Consider the following 7,505-nt stretch of genomic DNA (forward strand, 5'->3'; position numbering starts at 1 on the left):
AATAAGACAAAATAAGTAAAATGGAGCTCTCTGGGTGCTCCAGGGATAGAGTAACTAGGTTTAGGGGAAGCAAGTGGGTGTCACTTATAAGACCTTTCAACAAGGAGAAATAGGAGTGCTTTGTTTTTCATTTCCTTTTCTCTGAGGTATATTAGTTGTGTATTGCTGCCGTTACAAATTATGTGGCTGCAAACAACACAAACGTATCATTTTACAGTTCCGTAGGTTGGAAATCTGACTGGGCTAAATTAAGGTGTCACCCAGATTATGTTCCTTTCTTGAAGTCCTAGGGCAGAATCTGTTCCAGATTCTAAGCTGCTCACACTCCTTTGCTCCTGGCTTCTTTCCTCTATTTTCAAAACTAGCAATAATGGGTTGAGTCCTTCTTCTGCCTCATCTCCCTAACTGACCCTTCGTCCATCCTCTTCTACTTTTAAGGACTCATGTGATTAGATCAGGTCATCTCAGATAGTCCATGATAATCTCCTGGTCTCAATATCCTTAATCTGAATTAACTCTGAAAAATCTTAATTACCTTTACCAAGGAAGGTAATATATTTGCAGGTTCCAGGGATTGGGTTGTGGACATCTTGGGGGACGGTGAGGTTATTATCCTCCTTACCACATAATATAAAACTTGCAGGAAATTGTTCAAATGTTAAGTATACAACTTGATGAATATTTGTGTGTATACATTCATATAATCACCACTAAGAAAAGATGTAGAACATTTCCAACACTCCCATTTTCTGGAACGCTTGGTAACCTACTTTGTTCATATGTTTATCCAAAGATAACCACTCTTTGACCTCTATCACCATTGATCAGTTTTGCCTTTTTTAAAAACTTCAAATAAATGGAATCCAACAATATGTGTTACTCTCTACGTTAAGCCTCTTTTTCTCAATTCTTCATCTGTGAGATTAAACCATGCTCATACAACTATAGGAATAGTTCATCATTTGCTTTGCTGTGTATTATTCCACAAAGTGCATATATCACAATTTATTTACCCATTCTATGGATAGCCATTTAGATTGTTTACAATTTGGGGCTATTGTGAATAAAGCCATCACAAACTTTCTTTTGTACCTCTACTGGTTCTTATGTATACACGTGTTCGGTTTAATAGATAGTATTGAAGAGTTTTCAAAGCAGTTATACTCATTTACACTCCCAACAGCAGTAATAAGAGGCTCAGTGGCTCTGCAGCCTGACCAAGACTTTATATTATCAGTTCTCTTGATTTGGGCTTTAAGTGGGGTTATAAGTGGTATTTCACTGCGGTTTTAATTAGCATTTTCCTTATGACTAATGATATTGAGCATCTTTTCTTATGCTTATTGGCTATTTGCATATCTTCTTCAATTTTTTTGCCCATTTTACTTTTAGTTACCTTTTTAAAAATGATTTGTAGGTGTTCTATATATATATATAAGATTTAAATATATATACACATATATATTTAATATTTATTTATTTATTTTAGAGAGAGAAAGTGAGCTTGAGTCGGGAGAGAGGCAGAGGGAGAGGGAGAGAATCTCAGACTCCCTGCCAAGCATGGAACCCATCGCAGGGCTTAAACCCATGATCCTGGAGATTATTACCTGAGATGAAACCAAGAGTCAGACGCTCTACTGACTGAGCCACCCAGGTGCCAAAATGTTCTATATATTTTGGAAAGAGTTCTCTGTCAGATACATGCAATGCAACATTTTCCCACCTGTGACTACTTTTCCTTTTGTTAATGATCACTTTTGTTGGACAAAGTTAATTTTAATAAAGACCATTTTAGCAATCTCTTTATGGTTAATGTTTTTGAGTTCTATTTTAAAAATTGTTCCCTACCACAAGAATGTGAAGATACTCTCTCGTGTCATCTTCTAGATGATATACTGCTTTGCCTTTCACACTTAGATCTATAGTTCATCTCAAATTACTTCTGTGTATGGTATAAGGTAGGGGTCAGATTACATTTCTATCTGATATGAATATCCATGTAATTCAGCACCATTTATTGTATATACCATTCTAGTGACTCCACAGGGAAGATGGTAGAATAGGAGGATCCTGAGCTCACCTCCTCCCATGGACACACCAAGGCAACAAATACACATACTGCAGCTAACACTGAAAACAACCTGAAGATTGGCAAGACAGATCTTCCATTAGCTGTAGAGAGGAGGCCACATCAAAAAGAGTAGGAGGGGTGGAGACACAGTTGGGAACAACATGCCCCTGAGGAACTAACCCCAATGAGAAAAACATCACAAGCATGGAGGAGGGAGGGAATCAGACCCCACACTGGGCAACCCCAGCCCTGAGGATTGCATTAGTGAGATAATTTCCCATAATGTCTGGCTTTGAAAATCAGCAGGGCATAACTCCAGGAAGCTTTAAAAATTGGTCAGGGGATAATTCCAGGAAAGCCAGAGGGCTTTAGGAAAACAAGTCCCCACCCTTAAAGAACCAGCACACTGGGGGCGCCTGGGTGGCTCAGTTGTTAAGCGTCTGCCTTCGGCTCAGGTCATGATCCCCGGGTCCTGGGATCGAGCCCCACATCGGGCTCCCTGCTCCGCAGAAAGCCTGCTTCTCCCTCTCCCACTCCCCCTGCTTGTGTTCCCTCTCTCATTGTCTCTCTCTCTCTCTCTCTGTCAAATAAATAAATAAAATCTTAAAAAAAAAAAAAAAAGAACCAACACACTGAATAGTATGACCTAAGACACAGCACATAAGCATCACTTTGAAAAGTACCTGGAGTACACGTGAAGGTGATTTCTTGACTAATTTTAGGATGTGCGCCAGAGAGACAGGAATCTGTAGATTTCTCCAAGAAACAAAAGTATTGGTGGGTACCATTTTTTTTGCCACTCCCCCTCCCCCACAAGCTTTGACAACCAAATGCTTGTGGGAGCCCCCTCTAGCAATCTTTGTCTATCTTGCTAGCACCACAAGCCCTGCCCTAGTGTTCCCTGGGGGGCCTATCTGCCCCACCCAACCAGCCTGCTTTAGCAGGCACCCCTTCAAAGTGGCTCCTGCCACACCCCACCCAGTAGGTAGCCCTGACCAGGACCAGCACCCTTCTGAAATGACTTCTGCCCTTGGCGGGGGCGGGCAGCAGAGGAGGCAGGAGAGATAATTTCATACACCAGCACACTTGCAGTTCCTGCAGCTGGGCCTCTTAGCTGGCTGTGAAGGAAGCAAGCCCTGCCTTTTAGTGTGCTTGCAGCTGTCATAGTAGCTAATTGCAAACAGCAAGACTGAGGACAGACCCTGCCCACCAGCAAGCTCATTGGTGGCTGCAGCTGGACCTCTCAACAGCACCAGGAACAAATCCTGCCTCGTGTGCCTGCAGCAGAAAAAGCAGGTCTTTGCCGCCAGCTGGGCTGAAGACCGGCCCTACCCACCAACATGCACATAGCCTTTGTGACCACAAAGGGGGGGTGTGCATGCAGCCTACATGGGAAACAACCTTAGAGTGCCTGGTTCTGGTGACCAGGGGGGATTGCACTACGGGGCACCACAGAAGCTCTCTAAAACAAGGCCACCACTTTCAAGGCCAGGAGACCTAGCTGACCTACCTAATACAATAAACAAATACAAAGAATTAGACATAATGAGAAGACATTGGAATAAGTCGGCTAGGCACATGCTGGTGGGTAGGGCTGGGCCTTAGCCCAGCTGGCTGCAGAGACCTGCTTTGTCTGCTGGAGGCACACTAGGCAGGATTTGCTCCTGGTGCTGTTGAGAACAAGAAAAAAAAATCACAGAAAAAGAGCTAAACAAAACAGATAAGTGATATCCCGATAAATAGTTAAAAGTAAGGGTCATAAAGATACTCACTGGACTTAAGAGTGGATGAACCCAGTGAGAACATCAACAAAGAGACAAAAAATACAACCAGTCAGAGCAGCAGAATACAATAACTGAAATTAAAAATAAACTACAGGGAATCAATAGGAGATTAGACTGTACAGAGATCAATGAACTGTAAAACAGAATAATGGAAAATGACCAAACTAAACAGCAAAAAAGAAAAGAAGAATAATAAAAATGAGGACAGGTTCAAGTAACCTCAGTGACATCATCAAGAACAGTAACATTCACATTATAGCGGTTCCAGAAGAGTAGAGAGAGAAGGGGGCAGAAAACCTCTTTGAAGAAATAATAGCTGAAAACTACCCTAATCTGGTGAAGGCAACAGACATCCATGTTCACAAATGGCAGAGAGCCCCAAAAATGATGACTCCAAGGAGGTCCACATTGTAACACAAAATAATTAAAATGGCAAATTTAATGATAAAGAATCTTAAGAGAAGCAAGATAAAAGTAAACAGTTATAAAAAAGGAAAAGCCCATAAGGTCATTAGCTGATTTTAAGCAGAAACTTTGCAGGCCTGAAGAGAGTGGCATGATATATTCAAAAGACAAAAAAAAAAAAAAAAAAAAAAACCCACCTACAACAAAGAGTATTCTACCCAACAAGATTATCATTCAGAATCAAAGGAGAGATAAAAACTTTTCCAGACAAACAAAAGTTAAAAAGACTTCATCACCACTAAGGGAGACTTACAAGAAATGTTAAAGCAAATCCTTTAAGTGGAAAGAAAAGGCTCTAACTAGCAGCATGAATATTATGAAAGGAAAAAAATTTATTGGTAAAAACAAACATATAGTAAACATAGTAGATTAATCACTTACTAAGCCAGTATGGAGGTTAAAACAAAAAGTAGTAAAATCAATTACATCTACAAAAATTAGTCTACAGATACATAAAATAAAAACATGTCAAATATATCATATACATAAAACATGGAGGGGTTATAAAAATTTTATTGCTTTTAGAATGTGTTCACACTTAAGCAGTGTGGACTGCTATACACATACGATATTATCTATGAACACCATGGTAACCACAGATCAGAAACCTACAATAGATACGCAAAAAATAAAAAGAACCCAAGCATTATATTAGACAACATGATCAAACCACAAAAGAAGAAAGGAGCAAAGAATTACAAAAATGACCAGAAAACAATTAACAAAATGTCGTAAGTACATACCTATCAATAACTACTTTAAATCGAAAATAGACTGAATTCTTCAATCAAAAGACATAGGGTGACCAAATGGACTTAAAAAACAACAAGACCATCTATATGCTGCCTATAAGAGACTCACTACAAGATAACTAAAGACACAAACAGACCGAAAGTAAAGGAATGGAAAAAAAAATATTCCATGCAAATGAAGGGGGAAAAAAGCTGCGGTAGAAATACTTATACCAGACAAAATTGACTTTAAAATAAAGACTGTAGCATGAAACAAGAAGATTATGTAATGATAAAGGGATCAAGCCAACAAGAGGATGAAACAATTGTAAATATCCATGCACCCATTAGAGGAGCACCTAATTATATAAAGCAAATATTAACAGACATAAATGGAGAAATTAACAGCAATACAATAATAGTAGGGGACTTTAATGTCCCACTAACAACAATGGATAGATCATTCAGACAGAAAATCAACAAATAAACAGTGGTTTTGAATGACACATTAGACCAAATGGACATAACAGACATGTAGAGAACATCCTATCCAAAAACAACAGAATACACATTTTTTCAAGTGCTCATGGAACATTCCCCAGGATAGGTCACATGTTAGGCCACAAACCAAGTCTCAACAAATTTTAAAATACTGAAATCTTATCAAGCATCTTTTCCAACCACAATGGTAAGAAACTAGAAATCAATTACAAGAAAAAAACTAGAATAAACACTAACACATGGAGGCTAAGGAACATGCTATTAAACAACTAATGGATAAACAAAAAAAAAAATCAAAGCAGAAATAAAAAAATACGTGGAGACAAATGAAAATAGAAACACAGTGGTCCAAAATTTGGGGGATGCAACAAAGCTGTTCTAAGAGGAAGGTTTCTAGGAATAAAGGCCAACTTCAAGACACAAACAAAAAATTCAATCTAACCTTATAACTAAAATAACTGGAAAAAAAAAGAACTGGCATATCTCAAAGTTAGTAGAAGGGAGGAAATAATAAAGATTGGAGCAGAAATAAATGAAATAGGGACTAAAAAAGAAAAAAAGTAGAAAAGATCAATGAAACCAAGAGGAGGTTCTCTGAGAAGATAACCAAAATTGATGAACATTTAGCTGGACTAATCAAGAAAAAAAAGAGAGAGGACTCAAATAAATAAAATCAGAAATGAAGGAGGAGAAATAGCAACTGATACCACAGAAAGACAAAGGATTATAAGAGAATATTATGAAAAGTTATATGACAAAAAACTGGACAATTTAGAAGAAATGGATACATTTCTAGAAACATACAATCTCCCAAGATGGAACCAGGAAGAAACAAATTTTGAACAGACCTATTACTAGTACCGAAGTTGAATCAGTAATCAAGAACTCCCAAAAAACAAAAGTCCAGGACCAAATGGCTTCACAGGTGATTCCTACCAAATAATTGAAGAAGAGTAAATACCTATTTTTCTCAAAGTACTGCAAAAAATAGGATAGGAAGGAAAACTTCCAAATTCATCCTATTTGAGGCCCGCATTACCCCGCTACTAAAGCCAGACAGATACTACTAAAAAGGAAAACTATAGACCAACATCTTCGATGAACATAGATGCAAAAATTCTCAACAAAACATCAGCAAACCAATTTCAACAATACATTAAAAGGATCATTCACCATGATTAAGTGGGATTTATTCCAGAGAAGCAAGGATGGCTCAATATTTGCAAATCAATCAACATGATAGGTCACATTTAAAAAAGGAGGTATAAAAACCATAAATCTCAAGAAATACAGAAAAGGTATTTGACAAAATCTAACATCCATTCAGGATAAAAACTGTCAACAAAGTTGGTTTAGAGAGACTATACCTCAACATAATAAAGGCCTTATCTAACAAACCCACAGCTAACATCATCCTCAATGGTGAAAAACTGAAAGCTTTTCCTCTAAGATCAGCAACAAGACAAAAATATTCACTCTCATTGCTTTTATAAAAGTACTGGAAATCTTAGCTGCAGCAATCACACAAGAAATAAAAGGCATTGAATGAAATTGATAAGGAAGAAATAAAACTGTCACTATTTGCAGATGACATGATACTATATATAGAAAATCCTAGAGACCCTATAAAGAAAAACTATTAGAAGTAATAAAGGGGGCGCCTGGGTGGCTCAGATGGTTAAGCGTCTGCCTTCAGCTCCGGTCATGATCCCAGGGTCCTGGTATCGAGTCCCGCATCGGGCTCCCTGCTCCTTGGGAGCCTGCTTCTCCCTCTGCCTCTCTCTTTCTCTCTCTCTCTTTCACTCTCGCTCTATCTCTCATGAATAAATAAATAAAATCTTTAAAAAAAAAGAAGTAATACTCTATGGTCAACTTATTTTTGACAAAGCAGGAAAGAATGTCCAATGGCAAAAGGACAGTCTCTTCAACAAATGGTGTTGGGAAAATTGGACA

Source organism: Zalophus californianus, chromosome 8 (genome assembly GCF_009762305.2).
Source record: "Zalophus californianus isolate mZalCal1 chromosome 8, mZalCal1.pri.v2, whole genome shotgun sequence".
Lineage (NCBI taxonomy): Eukaryota > Metazoa > Chordata > Mammalia > Carnivora > Otariidae > Zalophus > Zalophus californianus.